This window comes from Nicrophorus vespilloides, unplaced genomic scaffold (genome assembly GCF_001412225.1).
Source record: "Nicrophorus vespilloides isolate i.1.1-1 unplaced genomic scaffold, Nicve_v1.0, whole genome shotgun sequence".
In the NCBI taxonomy this organism is placed as follows: domain Eukaryota; kingdom Metazoa; phylum Arthropoda; class Insecta; order Coleoptera; family Silphidae; genus Nicrophorus; species Nicrophorus vespilloides.
In genome coordinates, this window is record NW_017096743.1 from 72,624 (window position 1) to 96,788 (window position 24,165).

Genomic DNA, 24,165 nt, shown 5'->3' on the forward strand with positions numbered 1-24,165 from the left:
CGTATAGTATTACATCAACAAACGAATTGTTATCTTAGCTGCTGTCGCGTCCTCGCATCCTCTTCAGAGGATTTAATTCGCGTATGAAATGCAACGGTACACATGCAACGTAACGCAGCAATTGGATTTCTAGGTGGTCTCCGATTGCATAACAGAAACATTACAATCCGGCGAGGGAATCCTGCAAATAAACAAAGCGGCGCCGTCGGTGGGAACGTTATGTAAGAGAGAAGGAAAGAGAGAGAGAGAGAGAGAGACGTGTTCATTTCCGTTATTGGAATATCCTTTCGACCCCCGGAACAAAGCTACCACCGACAGTACGATTTAATTAAAAGGCCGGCCGATTACACAATCGTCTGCAATCCTAATTCGTAATTGCTTTCTTTTCGCGAGGAGCAGAACAGAGGGAGCAGGAAGACGTGTTTAGGAAGGAGTTAATTAAGATTCGGAATTGGGTAACAGCGATATTTCGTTGCAAGACGGAGTTTTGTTCCGAGAGTGGATGATGATGATGGTACGCGTGATGCGAAGAGGTCGGATTTACTATGCGGAATTCTTCGGGCGGAGCGAGGGGTTGCTTCTTCGATTTAACGTCGCGCGGCATTCTGCGGGGGTCGGTAATTAATCACGCACATAGTTCGGAGGAATGGTAGTTAGTGCGCGACGTCGAGGATCAGGACGATGCGGATGATGATTATAAGGATGAGATGAGGACGAGTAGTCACAGTGCGTGAGAGTAGTAAATGCCCGAAGAGTACGTTCCCGTGCATGTGTATGTGCGCATCGCAAATGAAGATGGATGCATCTCATTATCCGCGATGCACAAATCTCTTGGGTTCTCTTTAAAAGGATGCCAACTGTATTAGAACCAGCTGTACCTGTCATAGCAATAATTATTTGAATTGCAAACCATGTAATGCGAACACACGCAACGTTTATCTTTTGCATAACCCCGACCAATTGATCCTCTGTAGATGCGTTTGCTGCGTCTTTTGTTATTCCGATAGATTTTTCTTTTGTTCGCTCCATTGTGTTTACGCTTGCCCTCTGTTTATGGGGATCAGCTAGAAATTGATCTGAAACTAATTGTGCCTAGGAAGTGAAGTGGTATTCAAATAAGGCCTCATTATAAACCTCTTATCTCATTTATTTATACATATATATATATAATGCCTATTAAACAACGATAAGAACTGTCCCCTTTCTAATACATATATCAGCAGTCCTGACCATAGCCAACTCTAATCGTGATATTAATGCGTTTCACTTAATTCTAATTGTTCTCTCTGCTTCTGTTTCAGGTGAGTTCACAGTTATTAGACGCGATTTGCATTTCGCCACTTAGCAGAATGGTAAGTATCCAATGATAGGAAGCATTCAAAGACACAACGTGGGTGGGTCATATACAGAATCTCTCAAACATCTATCTACGTCTTAATTTTTCACAATCTAATTTTCAAATGCAAATCGTAAAGAAACAAAGCCGAAAACCCATCAGGTTTTCGTCGCTTCTTCTATTATCATCATACTTCCTCCATTCTTTTTTTGTTTCGAGACACCCTTGATTGTCCTCCCTTTTTCTTGGATGGGCTTGTCTTTCTCTCGCTTGTTTAGCATATATGAATTATGTAGCGGACGGAATTAAGCGCGAAGAACACTGGGTCCGGGGACAAAACAGCCGTGAACATAATCGGATAAAGACATAATTTTAAAATATTCAAATTTCCCGGGCTACACACACACACACACAGTCAAACAGCCACCCAAAAGGACCCGCATTATAATGCATACACATAAAGTACGGTAGCTCGGATGGTGGCCAGATTAATGCGCAATCAGTAAGGACCCATTTATCCCCGCCGCTGTTGTTCTAACTAAGCAGGACTCTCGAGCGGAGGATTGTGCACGAAATCCTCCGCAGAAAATCCTGATCAAGTACACACGATTTTTAATAAACTTTAGGGGATTTCTGAACCCATCGAGAATATCTATCAGAAGTAGCATTAAATTAATTTTTATAATTCATCAGTATTTATAAATCTGAAGATTTGTCCACAAAAATATTATATTTTTTTTTACCCATTTCAATATTTCTAAATCGTAGAAGTAGTGTTCATTCATAGGAAATTTCATAATGGTCTCATTGAGTTTCTGTAGATGTCAAAAGGAAATTGTTAAATCAATCTCGTTTTGTAGTGGTATTAACATCAGATCCTGTTAAGATCAAGTGGTTTAATAACGGATACGTTGTTGCAACGTGAGACTGCGTTTAGGATAAATCAATATTTGTTTTCCCGTTTCGCAATGGCATCGATCGAGCAAAATCATAGCGTTATATAAAAGGCGTTTCCTCGATCACATAAGGTTACAAGATGTCGAATCACTTTTTGCTCATCAACATTGTAATTCCAGCGCGCTGTTCTTCCTTTCGCGCAGTTGCAGACATCGCCTTAAAGCAAACATCCGTAAACTACTACATGCGAACCAAAAAAAAAGAAGAAGAAGCATTACAAGGAGGCTCACATGTTCGGATCTCTTCGAAAAGGTCAAGCAATTTTTTGGCTCCAATTGAATATGTATGAAGCATCCGCGTGGTTATATCAAAAACTTGAAGTAATTGGATTTTCAAAGTAATTACCAGTACGATTGTCGCATAAAAGTAGTAACTATAAAATATTACAACTACCGGTTTCCATCTCTGGCTCTCAACTGTGGTGCAGCTTCCTGGAAGTACCGTTTAATGAGCCGACTCCTCGCAGTCATTGTTTGGAATTCTCCTTAAGTGTTTGATTATCATTCGAGTCCTTCGTCTCTTCATCCTTTCTGCGACGCGCACGCTGGAGGTGGAAGATCCTTGCGTTGTGTCGTTACGTAATACCGACGGCGGTAATTGCGCTCGGCAGACTGTGAAGAGGAACAGCAAGTAGTGGTTGTAGCGTGCAGAGGTATATGGTAAAGGTATTGGCGAGGAAGGAAGAGCACAAGTAGTTTGCCAGCCAGGTATTCGTAATAGTTTTAGAGACTTTTACTTTCGAGATATCGCGTTTAATGCACACGCCGGTAGCGGATAATGGGACGTTAGGAAATTAACGTTTGCTTAATTGAGTGGCGCGAAAGCCATCTCCGTTACCGCCGTACCAATTATACGGGGATTGCACAATTACTTTTTAGTTAAAGTAAACAAATTTACCTACAAGACACAATATGAGTATCTACATCTGAAAATACTTCAAATATTGTACATGAAGAATATAAGTTCAGAACTGTCATATTATTAAGCAAAACATATCCAACGTGATAATAAGAGTAATTGTGAACAAATCAAAGGTAAACTACTGAAAATTGATTTAAGTAAGACAGAATTTAAGATTTTCAAAAGTAAAGAATTACAAGTTTATTAAAAGATACAGATTCAAATATTGAAGGATTTGAATCATGCTGACAGGAATATTGAATACAATACGGATGTTGTTAGGAAGAAATATCTGATGACATTGATTTGTGAATTTTCAAAAGGATAGAAATTCTAGTTTAAAAGATACAGATTCAAATGCTGGAGGTCATTAATCACATTGACAATAATACTGTACAAAAAAAGAAGTTAGATGGTGGTGATGGTAGACAGGAAATGGAATTGTGGATTTGCAAATGCATGGAAAGGTCAAAAGTCTGAGGATAGTGCGGAGGAAGGTAACACAATGCCAGCCGACTAAGGATAATTGAATTATTTTAATTGCTGGATGAGAGCGAGAAGAACACGAGTAATAGAAGGTGGAGGCTTTCGAAGAGCGTTGGTAGAAATGAAGAAAAAGAACAAGAGTGCAAGTGAGAAGGAGAGAGAAGAATCGTAGGTAGGTAGGCAGGTATGAATGAGTTATGTAAAGGCAGGGGTTTCAGTCAATTAAGTCTCGGGGATTCAAGCTCGCTCCGTTGGCGATATCACGTAACGGAATTATTATTAATAAAATATTATTAAGATGTTGATGAAAATATGAAACCGGCCGCAATTACGATTCGTAATTACATTGTGTTCGAGGCTCCAGCTGAACTATATGGCACGTTTACGCCGCAGGAGTTCAACAACCATATTAGCTCAAGAAGTCCTTGCACTCTCACTCATACTAAATCTCGATCACTCTCACCATCTTCCTCTATTCCATTCTGCTGGATCTCATACCTAGGATTCTCACTGAAAACGGAGGAGAGCGCATTGTTTGCAAATGCTCTCCTCCTATACTCTCACCGGAGAAATCAATAATTGCTTAATTATAATAAAATAACTATAAAAGGAAATAATCACCTACGTAACCACCGCGAACCGAACGATATTCGCCTCCACTATACTCGATTATTTCCAACAACCAATTCAACGCCGCCGCTTCGACGGTATGATGACCTTTTCAGGCTATCTCTCCAGCAGCAACCTAACGCTAAACATGCCACAAATCAAATTGGATAAGCTACCGTACATCTAATAACCTCATGGGAACGCACGTCCGTCCGCTCTGATCCATCATTTAAGCTCGTGAAACCATACCGAAGCAAACGTAGGTCTAATCAGCAAATCACTTAATGTCACTTTTCTTTAGCAGATAACAAGCAAAAGCAATATCGGTATGCATTACTTACAAATTCACTGCATTTTGCAACACAACAAATTAACATCAAACATCATTATCAAATGAACAAACAACAAAATGATTCAAATCTAAATCCACAATATTTTAATGAATTACCAAGAGCTTATTTAGTTACGCAATGCCCTGGAACGATAGTCTCATCCTACGTGAAGCATTGTAAAGCATCTACATTCATAATCATCCGAAGTATTTAATATATTTAATATTTAAAAATTTCATGCGAATTAGAAATAACATATACAGTTTATTTTCATGGTTGCTTTTATCTAGACCGATTTTATTTACGTTTTTATTACTACGTTTCGTTCATGATTTCTTTAAATTCATTCATCTTTTTTGTGCTTACTACTAAGAACTGCAACATCTACATTCCGTAGTAGACGCGTCGAAAACAGTATTTATATTTACTTATTCTAATATTCAATGAATGAATTCTCGTATTTATTATATTATAATTTAGTTGCAAGTACTATACAAGTTGCATAACTTATTTTTTTCAGTAAATATAACTGCTTTGTTTTTTCATTAATAAAATACATATTATATTAGTTCAAATAAAAAAATCAATTATATAATCAAAATAAACACGATCTTCAATGTTAAATTTATTCCTGCATGATTGACTTTCCAATGATTTACATAAAATTACAAGTTCATCTACAATTTGTTCCATATGAGCATTAGATGTGTGCATTACAGATATACAAGTCATAGTATTAAGTACCCGTAGGCACCTTTCTCTTACCGTTATGAATTGAGAAAGATAATATATCAGTAACTAAATGAAATTGAAACCATTTCCAATTGATTAAATGCCAGTATAGTAGATTGTAAATTATCACAAAAAATCTTGCATTTACAAGGAACAAAAATAATATATGTATGTAAAATTGTATCATACTAAATCAAAGGTATAAGAAAATGTTGGACTTATTAGAAGATTCGAATAGCTCGTTAGAAGGTTTATTTAAATAGTATTTTATGGAAAGTCTAGATATAAATACGTACTTGTATTGCTTGTATGCAATCATCGTTGATTCATACACATGTAATGCAGCAGTTTGAGAATACAGAACATCGTCGAGCAGATTTATATCAATCGGTGTACAGAAGAAGAGGAAGAATAAAAAAAAAGAATGCAGAGAACGAGAAGAGGTTATGTAAACCATGCCATTTGTTAGCAGGCGGATTGCGTGTGTGGTCGTTGATGAATGATTGAAGATCTGAATAAATAATTGAATGGTGAAAACTAACAAATGAGCGGTAATACATATCAGACGAAAGGTGGAGTCTTTCCCTCTCGAAACTTGAAAGTTGCAAATAGGGAAATGATGCAAATCGGGCGCAAAATAATAATTCGCGAGAATAATAAACGCACACACACATATTACGAAGATACTTAATGCTCGGCAATTACTCAACAGAAAATATCGCTAATTAAGCTTGGAGGCGCGTTTGCGGCTATCGCTTCACCTCTTGTTGCTCTTGTTTTGCGCCAATCGCGCATCATTTGCGCCAACATTGTCTCCCGACTAATAAGCGGCTAATTGCGATCAATTAAGAGGACGGGGCGAGAGCTCCGATCGAATTTGCACGCGGAAGTGTATCGATGCACGCGGCGAACGCTACACGCCGATGCAAATTCTAGAGATGACGTGATCTGCGTCGAGGAGATGGATGGACGGATAGTTGGATGGATGGTTGTTTGGATGGATGGATAGCTGGATGGATGGATGAAGAGAAGAGAAGATGCAGAGATGAGGAGGGATGGTTGAAGCTTCGGGTCAGCAGCAGCTCTAATCAGGCCGCGGGATCCGCATCTAGTTAACGTATCCCATATAATTAACAGTGATTGTGTGTAATAAAGCACGGAATGGTTGCGCTTTTGTTTGTTGTTGTCGACAGGTATGAGAAACGCCGGTTTACAATTAAGGAGATTAATGATGGGACTCTCCTCTCCTTTCCTCTCCGAACCCTCATAGGTTCGTTTTCGCTCGCGTGCGCCTCTCTGAAACCGAGAGACCTCTGCAACAATTAAATCGGAGCACCATCAATTACGTAACGCGAAGACACCCGTCGAGAAAGACGCAGCTTTAGTTTCTCCCCCAACCAGAGTTATCCAACCTTAAACATTCACAGCAAAAGTAATAAAAAACAGTAGGTGTTTGAAGACTTGTTAAATCACATGTTTTAACAATTTCCTTTTGAAGAATATAAACTGAATAATTACCAAAAATTGATGTAGATAATGATGTCCATTAGTTTGAAGAATGAGGTGGCAGGAATAGAGAAAAGTCCGTGTTTGCACGAAAATGCACGTCGATCGAGCGAGCGAGATGAACACGTTTCACGCAAACTAATCACTCGGATCTACTAGCATCTGGAAACGGGGAGAGGAGATCCGCCGACTGATCTTTCGCACCATCTGTCATGCTCATGATCGAGAGTGATCCGTTACGTGCAGTGCAAATATTACACAACAACAACAACAGCAACAACGCACGACATAACGACGTGCGTACGTTTTTCAACGATTGAGATCGGAATGAAATTCGAACGAGCGTAGATTGATGTTTGCTCCTTTGCTGCAGAGGATATGCACATTTAGTCCTTTCTTCGGTTCCCGAGGATCGATCGATCGCAGCGACATCTCAGATCTCGCGGCCGATTGCCAATCGGGGAAAATTAATGAGATTCCTCTGGGACAAAGAAGATGAAAAAAGAAAAAAATGTGAAGAGGAAACGCAGAAGCGAGATGAAATTTCGGAAAGGAGGCTTTGCTGTCATTAGAAAGTCGAATGCCTCCTTAATTGAAAGCGAAATAACATTGTAACAATAAAGATAAAGCTCATTATTGAGGCCATATCATACGTACACTCATATATTTATATATATATATATACACGCAGATAAAAGAGGGATTTAAATCCAGAGGCTTTCTCAGCACAATGGCTTATCGGAAAATTAATGGTCCTGGCTGAGATATACCTCTCCGGAGGAGGAAGCTGCGGAGAGAGCAGGGAAAAAAGGCCCTTTGAACACGCGCTTACATATAGATAGAGAACGAAGAGACGGGCAAGCTGAAGCTGAATAAATCAAAATGAATGAAATTGTTAATTTCTAAATTGAATGCAGCCGAGATAAGGAGAAGCCTGAAGCTTAATTTACACTTTATCAAATCACAAAGAAATTAATTTCGTATTGTTTGCATCTTGCGACTTAAATTTTAATTGCTTTACTATATATATATACACATACATCTCCACTGCAGTTTTAATACCAATTCGCAATAAACTTCTCAAAACACAATACTTGTCAACTAATTAGAACAAGTTGCTTGTCCAGTATTTCAGTTATGAATTAGATGGGTTGGATGGATTGATGCAGCGTTACAAATTATATTACGATCGTAGAAGAGAATCATTCAAAACGTTACAACTTACATAATATGTTGAGCTTTACGTCAAAGTAATCTCGCGCCATGAATATTTTGACGTAACGTTGTCGGTCCGTGACGTGAGGTCTCTACGTATACGTACATTGCAAATTACGCTTTACTGTACTGCGGCAAATGCTAATTGCTCAGAATTGTTGCTGTGCATCGATTGATTTAATTGCATGATTAATATTAAACTGATGCAGTTCTTGATATATATGGGGATCGATGTAAGGGCACTAATTGGTACAGGACAAATTAGATAGCGAAGACCGTTAAAGGTGATGGCAGAGGTAATTGAAGAGATGATTTCGAAATCGAAAATAATTTATTGAAGGAATCCGAATCGGTTGGAGAAGAACCGGAACAATAATATAACGATGATTAATATGCGTCTTGTAGTATTTCTCATGCGGTCTTGCGAAGAGTTGAGCAGATCCGAGCTTCTGGGATCGGAGGAGATTCAGATGAATATGTATGTGGACGGAGAGGCGAAATGCCGTTAAGCAAATTATTTTGCGTAACGTGTGGGAAAGAGAACAGGTCGTTATCTCGATCAGTTTGCCAATGCATTAATTAGAGGATATAATATTGTGCGTGCCTCGATCTCATCCACCTCCACCTCTTCGCTATCCTCATCCTCCGCCTTCTCGTCGCAAACACCTGTGTTGCAGGTTTATGTGTGTGTGTGGATGCGAAACACCTAGGTCCTCCGGGTAATTGGGACGGCGGAATCGTCGGTGGCGGATAAACCTGCTCCTTCCGCGTGTATTAACCATTCTATATGGAGAATTCGTGATTTTGGTAAAGCCACGCTCTCGCATCTGGAACCATAAAGCTCGGAACAAGTTATGCTCGTATGTGTTGTCATGGCAGCCGGCATAAACATAGCCTGTTCCTCCTCCTCCGCCGCCTCCAATTCCAATGCTACTAAGCTCTTTCTCTCAGCAGAATGCATTTAGAAGCGCGTTCTCACAACTCTTTCATACATTTAATTGACAAAATACCATTTATATATATTCTGCACGTCTCTCAATAATTGATCAATTTATATTGAAATATCACTGTTACACCAATTTAAACGTATATTTCCTACAGTTATCTACTATTTCCAATAATAATTTCTTAAGAAACGCAAAGTTAATACATTTATATAAAAAGTTTTGAAAGTTTTCATAACCAATGTTAATACTATCACCATAGTTATTACAGCGATTTGTTACTATGAGACAGAGACCAATTGACGGGTGGCCGGTTTGTTGCGCAACGCGTGGAAACGTTGCGGAGGCATCCATTAAAAGACGTTATCGGCATCGGTGGATCTTCTTCGGGAATTACGTAATCGCCGTTTTGCCAGATGCAAGCAAGGTTGCTTGTACGGTCGGTTTCGCCGAGAAACCAGTTCATCTAGTTAATCACCGTTTACGCAAACTTGTACGTGTGTTTACCCTGCATCCAGTATTCGGGATGCGTTTCTAATTAATGAGGAACATGTACATAGTATGCAGCAACGTGCGAGCAGGAAAAGGACGAATATACAAAAGAGTTTGTGTTAGAGAGAGAGAGAACTCATCCACCACCCTCGAACGGGAAACGTCACGTCGCATGGAAATAATTATATTCGCAAGACTCTCTCGCATGACGGTTCATAATCAACTATAAAATACACCTAGACGTCTTCTTCATCGCAATTACGCCACTACCTATATACACTGTAATCACATTTTCTACGTTAAATCCCACTCCTTCTCAATCGCATATATTTCCTATCCTGCTCAAGCTGAAATGCATATTTATTAGTTCTAATAATGCATCCTTTTTTTAATTAACGAAGAACAATTTTCTTGGAAACCGTATCTTCTAATTAACAATTCAAAAAAAAAATAATGAAATACAATTTATGCAATTGATTTTGTTATTACAATTTATTGTTAGAAACAAGTATTCTACATGAAATCTTGTTTATGATCTTCAAAGAATGTCCGATAATCAATACCTCTTTAAGGAAACTAACTGCTTCGTTGGAAATTAAAGAAGACTTTAAATCTAGGAATAGTGACAATTAAAGTATTTGAAATTAAACTCTTAGAAAACATCTTCAACTATGACTTCAAGTGTAATTGATTAAAAAGAAATTGATAAAATATTTGAAATAGATTATTAGAATTTTCAGCGAACAATAGTTAAATAGCTATGATGCATGGTTTGGTAAAGCTTCCATCATCATCAAAGGACAGTTTATACAAAGCATCGGTCACAAATGTGCAGATGTGATCTTTAGAAATGACGACGCTTTCGGCAATTGTAATTCAGTATTTGTATTCGCAAAAGCTTCATTGTTGTTAGGAGTCCTTTGGATGCGAGGAAGTCGGCCGCACTGCGCACCACCGGTCACTTCCACTGACCGCTAATTAGTTGAATTATTTCTGCACCGTTGGCTGGGGCGCAACTCCGGAGATGGACGCGCGATTTCGCGAAATCCTCGGCAATTAATTAGTGTGTTTGCCGGTCCCGAGGACCTAACCAACCTTCCAACACAACTTTCCATCTTTCCGATCCACTAGATCAAAGCGCGTTAAGCAAAAAATAAAACAAGGATAGAATACCAGAAGCACGTTTTATTTATTGAAACATTTGACTTGGTGCTAATTAATTTTCGTGTAAGGATTGTTAGAATCCTTTAATTATTTTCAACAAAAGAAATTAAAAACGAGCGACGTTTGCAGCTCCAGGAAATATTTACGCGAAACAAATTAGAATCTGAAACATTAACGAAGACGACGAAGATCAGCGTATAAAAAAATGGGAGTAATGAACGACACAGAGAGAAAAAAAATGTACTCGTTTTAATGAGCAAACTGGAAAAGCCGAGATTTTTGAGATTAATTTCGTTAACAGCCTTTGTATAACATAGTTACTCATAATTATTATTTGGACGTCTATCTGAATTTGCTTAATAAATATGATAATACCCAAATCGCATTCATCAAACAGACAAGATTTAATAAAACAAGAAAATAGTTGTGATTGAGAATCTAATGAACTCAAATTCTTAGACTGTCTGGTATGTTTGTATTATACTTGGAATGGTGGATGCTATGAATGCGAGAACAAGTGGACTATAATACGTATATGCACTTGAAGTTTACTTGAGAAAGATGAAGATTTTCTAAAGTGCCAATGGTTTGACGGCATTGTATCATCTCCCAAACGTACGAGAGTCGTGTAAGTGCCACAATGCGAGCCATTTGCGCAAACGTTCGAATCTAATCCTTCCTTTACGAGCATGTGGCGAAAAATAAATGGAGGAAGAGAGTGAGTGCACGCTGGGAGAGAGAGTTGTACACTTGTGTGTGTATGTGAAAAACGGTTCATTCCAATTGCACAACGTGCCTCGCAATAATGGCAGCGACGTATAAAAGGTGGTATTGAAAGGAAATACATTTCACTTACAACTAACACCACAGACCGGGACCGCGTCGAGAGTAATATGCCCTCGCGTTTGCCATTGTGTTGTTCGTTTCCGCAAAGATTCTGCGAAATGTATTGCCTTTTAAAATACACGGCCAGAGACAGATTCGCATCAATCTGCTGCTGTTGCTGCTGCTGCAGCTACTTCTGCAGATCTAGCTCTCTTTGTCGATGCACTCGAAGCTTGTATAGGTACAGATAGAGAGAGAGTTGAATGATTGAAGAAGAGGTGAGAGGCATTTTCTCCTCTCATGTTCGGACAGACCGACTGAAAATGAAAATATTTCGCCAATACGACTTCGAGGATGGATTCCGTATACCTAATAAGGAACGTGTAATTACAAGAAGAACGCGGCCGCGACCTTCGTTATGAATGGGTGGCCACCACCACCACCAGAAACCGAAAGTACTTCACTCTCCTTCGTTGGGTCGGGTCAACCGGGGTCCTGAGACAAGACCCACTCCTTTCGAATGCACGATCCAGCCAACGACCTTCTTCTTCTACAAACTACCTTTTACTACTATTAATTAACCTCGCACTCTCACCGCGCATCCACTTGTTTCCGCCTCCTCCTCGTCATCATCATTACCATCAGAGACAAATGCATATGTACAAACACTTCTTCGAAAGCCCCGAAATTCAATTTGGAAGCGGGGGTTAATTAATACAAAACGCGTGTGTAATATCCCACCCCTCGTAACACAACTACTGCATGCACGTAACAATATCAGGCTGAGCGCGAAGAGCTTTTGTAAATATAATTATTACGCCGGTCCCAGGGCATTAAAAGCGGCAACCTAATAAAGTGTGGAGGGCGGGAAAAAGCTGCGCTCGTGATCATTAAAAAGGGCCGTACAATATTTCCGCCCTTCCGCGTGTATGCACTCATTATTATCGAGGGAAAACCGAAACGAAAATAACTACTACAAACAATCGAATCTAAGAATGATCACTATCATCGGTTTGCTTTCCAAACTAATGAACTAGGTGCATTCTGATTGTAAATTATATTGATTTAGTTCTAAATATTACAATAGCTTCAAAAAACAATCAGAAACGTAACATTTCCAAGCATCCCTTTAAATGTCCCTGTCAATCAAATCAATAAGCCCAGGAAATTGCCTTATTTATAAAGAGTAGCATCGAATTCAAAAAGACGTCTTGATACGATTTATTCAGAGAAAAGCTACTTAAAGAACTTCCATACAATTAGATTATCAAAGCAAATTTTCTGTACTAGTTTTGTGAAGCAAAATGATGAAAAATATTTTGTAAACTGTATAATTTTACATGTAATTGATGAGTTGAATTAAAAGTTGACAAAAAATATTAGTTTCCCAATTAATGCTCTGAATCAAAATAGATTTTCAAGTATAATTAGTTAATTTTAATTGTATTGATGTATAAATCACACTGCGAATAACTTAACGAGCTGCCACATATTTGCGTTGCCATTATTCATCGCGTGTATCGATCGCATGCGATTTGCATTTTTATAGTATCGCATGTATCCGATTGGAAATTTGAAAATCCGCTTTAACGCAAATCGTTTACATAGGACTTAGCGGTTAGCCGCATGCTGATGCATTAAAGGTGTTTATCGCTGTAGAAGCAAATTTTCCACACTCAGTCTCCATCTCGCATAAAAGTTAGATGATTTTAATACGTTGCAAATTGAACGCATACAATGACCAATGGATTTTCAACAGTTCTTCAATATCTGGCATTTGCTCAGATCAGGTGTCGCGTTTCGTCCAATCACCCAAGAACAACACTAGCAAGAAAATTCCAATTAAAATACCAACCTAGGTTGTTTTTCCTGAACGCAGCAGCAGCAACAACAAAACCAAACAAAAATGATCTACCGATAATAATTCATCAGCGTAAGATCGTAATTCATAATGGGAGGCTATTCATCATGTCTCGTTAATTATCGTGATTCCTGTTTGGAAGCACTTTTTCGGGACGAAATTGTACTCACGTGTCGCGTCGATGGGATAAAGAGATAAATCGACTCACCTGAAACAAAAGACGTGTGTGTGATTAGAGAAGGGTTTTTAATTGCATAGGAATATGCGTGTTTTCAGTTGATATACACGCACACACGGTAATGGCGAGAAATGATAGAAAGTCGTGGAAGAGGGAGGACGGATATATTTGCATAGATATGAGGTCTAATTAAGGTAGAGGCGTAAAATGTTGTCGTTAAAATGAGCGGTAGGTGTGGGTGCATTGCGGTTTAATTAGAAATTGCTTTGATTGCCCGAAGCAAGTCCAACAACATCAACAACAACAACAACAGCAAAGTCCAACAACGGTAAGGCCGTTACCCTCCAGATACTTTGATTGATTGTTTTCTTAAGGTGCTCGCCATAATCGTCGTAATAATGGCTTTTAATTTAGTCGCTCGGGTTAATGACGTGCTTCAAAACGCGAAATGCAAATGGCTGATAGACCATGCAGCAATGATCATTAGGTTTCTTGTTGTTATTATTAGTAATAATAAATCGCGGAATTTCCTCGCGGCCGATGGATTGCGTAACGCGCCGGGGATGAAGGTCATTATCATGATCATCATCGCTTCCTGATGATGATTATGATTACGATGGTGATGATGATGATGCGTGCGGATGGTCTACGCACGTTTGCTTTCCATTAACGGTAACCCTCGGACACAATGCGTTCAACAAACCAGTACCTGCTAATTATTGCGGAAAAACGGACGGAAAAGTGTAAATACGCTCGCATCATCTGCGAGGCCAATTAAAATCGCACGCAATCGTTCTATCAATAATGCACTAAGTGCATTCCGGGTCTGCACGTTTGCATCTTACATATAAAGTGGACCGTGTGTATTCCACGTGATTAACGCGCTTTCGTTTACCGTTTTTCAAATATCTTAAATAATACACTTGATGCAACTAACTAATTACCACTGTACATTGCAACATTCATGCATGAAATCTCAAACAAATTTATTGTTTAATCATACATGTTTACTACATACCAGACATTTATTATGCAATAAACTTTTCATTTAATGATCTTTTAGTGATTCTAAATACATGACAAATATACAATCAAAATATTAATTCAAGTATTGCTGAAAATTAATAGGCAACAAAGGGTTAAGATAAACTTAATAGAAATCTTCATATCCATCATGATACAGTTGAAAGACCTTATTGTTGATGATGAGTTATTAATAGTGAAATACTAGACAAAAAAAAAGTATTGCAGTATTACGAAAATCAATTAAGGATAATGACTGTTGAACTAAGGCTGAATCTTGATGCGAATTTGATTGAAATGATGATGTATGAATGAGGAGGCGCACCGAATCGCTCTGCACTTTTGGGGCAGGTTAATTAAGCAGCACCGTTAATCCCTAATAAATCATCTTAAGGACGATCACTTTATTAGAATAAACATTTTTTGCTGAATATAAATTGAAATACGAGCCTCGAGCGATTGCATGTTCGCAATTCGAACGAAACACCACCTACTTAGCTTAGCTGTCTGTCAGCAATAAAAAAAAGAGGCAAGGAGGAGGACGCAATCATTGTTCATTATTAATTAATAACTGTAACGGAAGAAGAGAGCAGCCGAAGGGCCGTCATCAGGAGGGAATCTCTCTTCCATCCATCTATTCGTTCGTTACAGAGAGGAGACTGAACTCTTAGCCATCACCAAACCAGTTTGCCCAACGAATTTCTTCTCCTCGCAATTTCCTCTCTACTTATTTATTATTTTATTTTTTTTTGTTCGCTCCGTTCATCGCCAACGGGAAGAAAAAAAGATGGACAACAATAAGAGCAACAACAACAACAAGAGGAACAACAACAACGACGATGGGAAGAGATGGGAAAAAAATGAGAAGAGAGAACTGAAACGGTTCAGCTTATCGGAATATTAAGGGGCGAGCCTCGACTATTTGTTACTGACTTAATTGGCACGAGAGGTCGAACATGACTTACAAGTGCACGCCTGCATGGATCAGACAAGTCGGAATAAATTATAATGGCACGCTCGTCTGACAATGTGAAATAAACAGCATCGATAAACGATTGTTAAGAGAGTCGCCTTCTGACTGATATCGAACACACGGAAGAGCAGTGAAGAGGAGAGATAGAAAGAGAGAGAACTCGAGAAGAACGGGAGGGAAGTCCTGAGACGACGGCCTTAACGAGGAAAACCAAAAGTGGTTCGAAATGGAAAGTCGTCCTGGTCGTAGTCTTCGTAGTCGTCTAATGGTACCGCATTTAAAACGCACGCTGCCTTCCATAAAGGCGGGATAAAAGATTACGGACACGCATAAAGGATCTCTCCTCTTCAAAAACACACACACACACTTACATACACAAAGCTCGAGCAACCAAGCAATTATTTGCCCGGGTTTTCGAGGAAGAAGTACATGGCCAAGGCACACGACGATCCACCAACAAGAAATGCCAGACAAACAAACAGAACGAACTGTAGGAGAAAAGAAGAAAGAAAAAGTAAAGCATGCAAAGAGAACACAGCGAAGGTTAAACAAATAAAGGAGATCGTTTAAAACGCATCGCATGCAAATGCGATCTGCAGGATCCGGACCACCGCAAATCCAACAAAAAAAAAAAGAGAGAAACAAAGTCAACTTTGTCTTGCGGATTGACGTAACGACGTGATAATGAAATAATGCACGATAATGCTGTAAATCCTCGCGTTTAAAACCCATTAAATAAATGAAAACTTAAAGTGGACCACATCAAAAGAATCACTATTATTATCATCCTCTTATTCAACACACATCTTATAAACACCTCCGATAATAACTTAATATGTTAAGCCTCCTGCTGCATCCGGACTACAGAAAACCGATACATAAAAAAACACAATTCAACGTCTTGTCACTTTAGTCTTGAGCATAAACGTAACGACGTGATAATGAAATAATGCACGATAATCGCAAACGATGATGTTATAAGCACGAAAGGATGCCATTAAATAAATGAAAAGTTGAGATGGACCAGGACACATCCGAAGGCATGCAGAAAAACACCATTATTTACATGATGTTCATTTTTTTTTTATATAAATATTTCTCCTCTATTCAACAGTAAATTATAGCCCCACGCACAAGAAACGTGCCCATTTTATTTACAACTCGGTAATAACTTCATATATGAACCCTTACATTTAATGCACGTACATTTACTTAAATCCCAGTTTAAGATGTGCAATTTAAATAACTCGGATCTTCATGAAATTAGTAGTGTTAAACTCAATGCTTTTTCTTATTTATAAAACTGATGGGTTCATTTCTTTACCAATAACTATTGGCAAATATTTATTGAAATATTTGCATTTAAATTGCTTAGTTATTCATTAAAAACAGTACAGATTTTTGTCAAAGAGACTTTAAAGTTATGTAATAAAATGATAAACTTTTATAACTTTTACAAAAATCCCAACTATATATGAATGCTTCTAAGGAAGAGGATTTGCAGGTATTAAAGTGAGTAATACAAACGATTAAATGAAGGAAATATATTGTTGGGGGAAGGTATGAGTATCACGATCAAAACATTTCCCACAAACAAATCCACGAAATCAATGCCCAAAAGTGGGAGGGTAAAGAAACAACTGCTTTTCCAATAACTCTTCGGATTACCTCGAATCATATATTTATTCGTTTGGTCTTCTTCGTCCTCTTTTTGCCACCGCCGCCGTTGCATCTCTCTACCTCTTTGATTTGCAATAGTAAATTATAGCCCCCCGCGTATGCACAAAACGTGCAAAACCCTTCCATATTTACAACTCCGTAATAACTTCATAAAGCGCGCACATAAACTTAGCGGACTACAATTTCCTTTGGCTGCTCCTATGTAAAGCACGGCTCCCCCATGATTCGATCCATCATAAATTGCGGACGCCCTTTTGTCTTACCTTTGATTTCTCAGCACGAAACTTCATAATACGAAATTTTAAGGATACACACACACACACATTTTAAATAAGCTTTCAAGAAATTCTACAACAAAGGAAACACTAACAAAGTTTTCTATGAAAGAGATCAGATTTTTTTTTATTCATTCTCTTCTTTCATCTTCTCATATAACATTTTTTTTCCGCGTTATTATTAGTACTCTACGATTTTCTCTCTCTATTTCTTTCCGCAAATGAAGTAAACCACACACACACATATACACACCGGTTTTCCCGTCCCGAGTAATTATGCGACATGCCGACATTATTAAATATTGTTTTCGCTTTGTTTTGCATCTACCGTGCAGCCACTTATATTTTGTTTTGTCCAAGGAATTTATTGTTCTTGTCGTTGGCGTGCGTTACACTTCTTTTTACCTCTATCCTAAGCAAGAAAATAACAGAACTTGCTAAGTGTAAAATTGCTTTTCTTGCACGAACCTTGCAAAAATTCTTAAAGCAACTTAATCTTATCGAATCTGTTTATTACAAACACTTACTTACAAATATCGATTTTGTAAATTCGAATTTAATCATAAGCTTCTACTATGGTCGGAAATCCAATAATCTTAATTCACTGTATAAAAAAAATACTTAATCATAGGTTTTATTACTAATACTAAGTATGTTTTATCAAAGCATTAATCAAATCAAATTACTAATTTTTTTTTCTAAACCCGCGTTCATTAAAAAATATGCTACAGACTGTAGTTAATTGCATATGATAATAATTATGAATTATAATTGGTTTATAATATATTCGAAACATGCTAAAATCTACACTGCTTATGTAGGAATTTCAATGAACGATTAATTGCTCAGTCAGAGATAATGAATGGCATACAAGAGCAAATATGTAATTGTTATTGAATAATTTTAAGAGAGAAAAAATAAGCAATTTGCTTTGCTTAATTAATTATAATTGGTTCATAATATATTCAAAATAAGCTAAATTACAACAATCTTGTAAAATTAAAAAAAAAAGTTTATTTTCAGATGAATTTGAATATTAACTAAATTACTATTTAATTGTAAAATAAGATGTTAATTAAGAAATGGTAATTGCTTTACAAAACAGTGGACGATGCGTAAGTAGGAGAGTGACAGTAATTGTGATTTAAAGAAAGTGAAGAAGCGGTGATTACGTAATTGCGATTGGACAATGTGCTGAAGAATTTTTTTGTTGTTGCGATGATTGATTGCGTTATAAGTGCACGAGTCTTCGCTTTGAATAATTACAAGGGACTGTGGGGGGAGAGAATGATTTTAAATGTGTGTTGGGAACAACATGCGTTTCGATTGCGAAAGAGAGCGAGAGTGGTCGGATGATGATGATGATGATCATCATCACTGGCGAAGAGATGAATGAATAACGAACGAAAAAAAAAAATTGTAGGAGAGAGTGAGTGTGTGTACGAGAGCTGTAACCGAAAGAATTTTAATTGCAATTTGCTGGCAAGTAAATGCGAACATGAAAGGGACAGAGTTATGACTGCTGTTAAACCAAACATCAATGTGACAAGCACACCTACAACTGCGGCTTGTTATACCCATGATATATATTTTGCGCGTCGTATATAACGTGCATTGGTTATATATATACATACTGCATATACATATATAGTCAGTCAGGTCCCCAATGTTTATGTATTATGTGAGTGCGCGTTTGTGTATGTACGTGGAGATACATTACACGAATACACACATAATTGGGTTTCATACATCATTGCCATACTCATTGAAACGTATATTTATAATTAATTATGAGCACACGGAGCTGGAGCGAGAGATGGACGAACGGGACATGGAACATGGGTCTGCCCTTGCGAAATGGTCGCTCCCAAGTGGAAAAACCCCCAAAGCGTAGCTATCCAAACCTTCTCTCTTACTCACTCACTTGCTCACTATAACTAACTCTCACATAGAGATAATAAATACAAAACGATTACGTTATAATGAGCAGTATCTAGCATCCGAAATAGTGTGGTGGTAAAAAGGTAATTACACGTGCTAAGTGCATTTATCAAAGTCCATGATTAATATGGGCAGGTGAATAAAAAATATAAATAAAAATAACGCAGAGAGGAGTGAGCGAAACGGAGCCAAGTCTAATTAGTCCTGCACGGTTATTTTTCCACGTGCTGCGAGACTCCACTTTGAGGATGATGAATGATCGCAGCTCGACGCCCGAAGAAGCACAGTCGAATTCTATTACAAAAAAACGTATATATCAACGTGAAAATGAAGTTAATTAATGTAAAGAAAAACGAAGGTTGTACTTTAATTCGAAGGAAAGTTCGAGCAACACAAAAGGTAAAATTTTCAGCGACAAACTTATCGCCGCTTAAATAATTAAGAAGTTCGCAGGAATGTACGTACGTCTGGAGAAGTTAGTTAGTATTTGCATTCCTCCATGCCTCCATTCGCACGGTGTCTAAAGAAGTGCTTTATTTTTGCGATCGCATCGTAAATCCGCGGATCTTCTTTTAATTGTTCGTATAGTGTATATATATATATTGAAAGGAACGACAAGTACGACCATTTGATGGATCTTCCTTGATGGTTTGGTGCGCTTCGTGACCGCATCTCGCGGAGCCGTGTCGCGCATTACCGTTTGAGGACCCCAATAAATAAATCATTTCGCGTTTCGAAGGATTCTCCATTCGTGGCCGCGACAAATCGAGGAACACGCCTTCATTTCAATTATCCACATGGTACACATATATATATATACATAGGCATTTGTTTTATGATCTTGCAAATCTTATTGCTTCCTCACGATTGTCTCCGCAGCTATTTGTACTCTTCTCCGTTTCTTCTTCTCAGAAGCTTCTTAGTCCTATTAAGTACTTTGTTTATTTACATTACAATGAAATTAACAAAGACTCAACAAATCCAAATACTTTGGTTCTCACCATTACATCACCATTGACCCAAAAAAAATAACATTAGTCAAACGACTCACCAATAAAATACTTATATAACCATTGAATTAATGAGTAAAAATCAATGTTTATCACAATTGTTAAAATTAATATTAATACAAGACTATAACTGTTATTTATGCTATAGAATCAGCTATTATTATGAAATAACTGTCTTGGAATTATATAATTATTATACTAATAGCGAAAGTATCATTTTACTTTATTTATAATTGATATCAAAGACGCAAATCGCAATCGCGCGTCTCTATTTTCCTATGTTTACATACAATGTTTATTGTATTACATTTATGGTTCGATCATTCCAAAGTCCTTGCCTTCCCCGTTTGTTTATTTATTTACTTCTTTTTTTTTATGTACCCCGTGTCTCCTATTCGTTTTCTCCATTTTATCTATTTGCCCTCCTCTGTGTTTCACCTCCATCTCGCATAGATGAATACACGAGGCCTCTCCGTCTCTCTATCTTCAGCCCTGGCTGGCAGTCAACTATTTTTGCTGTTGCCGCCGCTTCTGCAGAGGAGATACTGCAACCGTAGATAAGTCGTAAATCGTCGTCCTTTCAGAGAGTGAGTCAAGAACCTCTCCGGTGTTTGATGTTTGCGGTTTCGCGAGATATGTAATTTCCCTCCTCCTCCTCCACCACCACCATCACTTCACCTCCCTCATCGCACTGTTTATTTGTGTGTACGTCTGTTCGGATCGCCATGGGCGCACCGTATTCTATTTCGAAGCATCGTACGTTTCGCTGAATGGTAATGAATAAATGTGTATCTAATGATATTAAATGTAGTCTACACTGACATGCGACCCGCGTGTATAAATTTTCCGGTACGTTTCCGCATCTTACATCATCTCTTTATGCTTCGTGACACATCGACACGCGGTTATCTATTTGCAGATTTATTATACCTACATCTATATCTCGTATACACTTACTTCTATGCGTATCTACGCCAAGGATTGATTAAATATTACAATTAGTTGATTTATAATTGAATCCACTACTTTACCATTTCCAGTTTATGCGTTTGTCTGGAAGCTGTATTCTAATATATATATAGACCTGGTGGTATATAATAAACATTAATGTTCATCTTGTGTGTGTGGTCTATGGTTGGCTGTAAATCAGGATAACTATTTAAAACTCGGTTACGTATTTAAAACGTCATTCAGAGAGGTACGAGCATCCGCAACAAAAATATATATACTTGTAACTCTCACATATAAATATATTCATCTCTATAAATACACGCGTATATCTATATTCAAGGTATATCCATATCTATATGCAATTCATTTTAATTATAAAATAAATGATGGCCCGAGGCGATCGGTGATTTTATACAGTGAACAGTCCTTTTCATACGTGGACTGCGTGCTGCTTGCTACAACGTATTCATTCACTCCATCTCTTTTCCTCTCTCGCCATTTCCAATATGTTTTATTGTGTGTCTGGTCTACTGTACGACAATTAGTCTTATTTATGCACTCGCTATTTATTACAGCTTACCTCCACTATCATGCATTCGTACACACGTGTTCATACATCGCAACAATGTCCTATTTCATTTCTGCCCATTGATCGCATTATTAACTCGATGTATTCCAGAGTTACTCCCCACATGGTAATTGCAAACGAATCGTTCCTCAAACGCACACATTGCATTACTTTAAACTACTAACAACCTGTTTTATTACATTTTTAAGTCATTATCAATAGAAAAAACAATTAATAAAGCTCTTGGAAAAAAAAATAAAAACGAATTAATTAACTACTAGTAAATTCTTGAAGACTTAAACGAAATTTAATAAAGTTAACATATTTATTAATAATAAAAATTGCAACTTTTTCATAGCAATTTTCAATGGAATTTATCCTATTTCACCTAACTGAATTGAAAATTCAGAAATTATATAATAATTATATTTTTTTTTAATACATTGTAATACATACATACACACATTGTTTTATTACATTTTTAAGTCATTATCAATAGAAAAACAATTAATAAAGCCCTTGGAAAAAAAAAATAAAAACTAATTAATCAACTACTAGTAAATTCTTGAAGAGTTAAACGAAATTTAATAAAGTTGACATATTTATTAATAATAAAAATTGCAACTTTTTCATAGCAATTTTCAATGGAATTTATCCTATTTCACCTAACTGAATTGAAAATTCAGAAATTATATAATAATTATATTTTTTTTTAATACAAGAATTTAATTTGTTGTAAATTTATTATTAAAAATTAATTTAGATTTTTTTTTGTAATTGTTAAATCAATTTTCTATTAAATAATTTAACTAGAAAAGTATGTTTGTTGTACGAAAAAAAAATGAAAACGGTATAAACATAGGTACGATTTATTAACAGTAAATCAAGTTAGGAATGATTGAAACGAAAAAAAAAACGTAATATCATGAACACGTACTGCGATCGACCGGTTTTCGATTCGTTATTCGCATTTTCCGCGAGGTTTGAACGGAAAAATGCCCGTAATTAAAAAATATTTTCATTTCGGCGAAAACGTTTGTTCTCTCTCTCTTTACATTCATCATATACATGTTCTCTTTCTCTCGCACACTTCCATCCATTCGCTCGTTTTCATACGTTTCGTTCGGTCGTTTAAATAAAACAGTGTGCGACGATATTGAAAACCGTGTTTCGCGAAAAACACGTCGTGCAGGTATATATATATACATAAACATATATATGCACGTGTCACGCAAAATCCATTCCGTCGTGTTTCGTAATAATGCGTCCGATGATGACAAATGGCTGTTTATTACACATTCCAGTATCGAATCGAACCTGATTTAGGATGACGCAAAACTATGAACAAAATCTGAAGTTGGATAAAACTGATGGAAAAAAAAAAACTAACACGCAATAATTCATACAGAATCAATTTCACAGTTTACAAGGAAATATTTTATGTGTGATTTCCTCTTTTTTTGATGCAAAGAAATCAATCATTGTTTCAATACTTTGTACGAATTTTCAATGGAATTTATCCTATTTCACCTAACTGAATTGAAAATTCAGAAATTATATAATAATTATATTTTTTTTTAATACAGAGAATTTAATTTGTTGTAAATTTATTATTAAAAATTAATTTAGATTTTTTTTTGTAATTCTTAAATCAATTTTCTATTAAATAATTTAACTAGAAAAGTATGTTTGTTGTACGAAAAAAAAATGAAAACGGTATAAACATAGGTACGATTTATTAACAGTAAATCAAGTTAGGAATGATTGAAACGAAAAAAAAAACGTAATATCATGAACACGTACTGCGATCGACCGGTTTTCGATTCGTTATTCGCATTTTCCGCGAGGTTTGAACGGAAAAATGCCCGTAATTAAAAAATATTTTCATTTCGGCGAAAACGTTTGTTCTCTCTCTCTTTACATTCATCATATACATGTTCTCTTTCTCTCGCACACTTCCATCCATTCGCTCGTTTTCATACGTTTCGTTCGGTCGTTTAAATAAAACAGTGTGCGACGATATTGAAAACCGTGTTTCGCGAAAAACACGTCGTGCAGGTATATATATATACATAAACATATATATGCACGTGTCACGCAAAATCCATTCCGTCGTGTTTCGTAATAATGCGTCCGATGATGACAAATGGCTGTTTATTACACATTCCAGTATCGAATCGAACCTGATTTAGGATGACGCAAAACTA

General features: G+C 37.1%; 1 protein-coding gene across 1 annotated transcript in view; it reads left to right on the forward strand.

Moving 5' to 3' along the window:
• Window positions 1-24,165, forward strand: part of LOC108558039 — a gene marked incomplete at its 3' end in the record, with an annotated part of 52,405 nt that overhangs the window by 27,243 nt on the left and 997 nt on the right. The window lies entirely within an intron of this gene.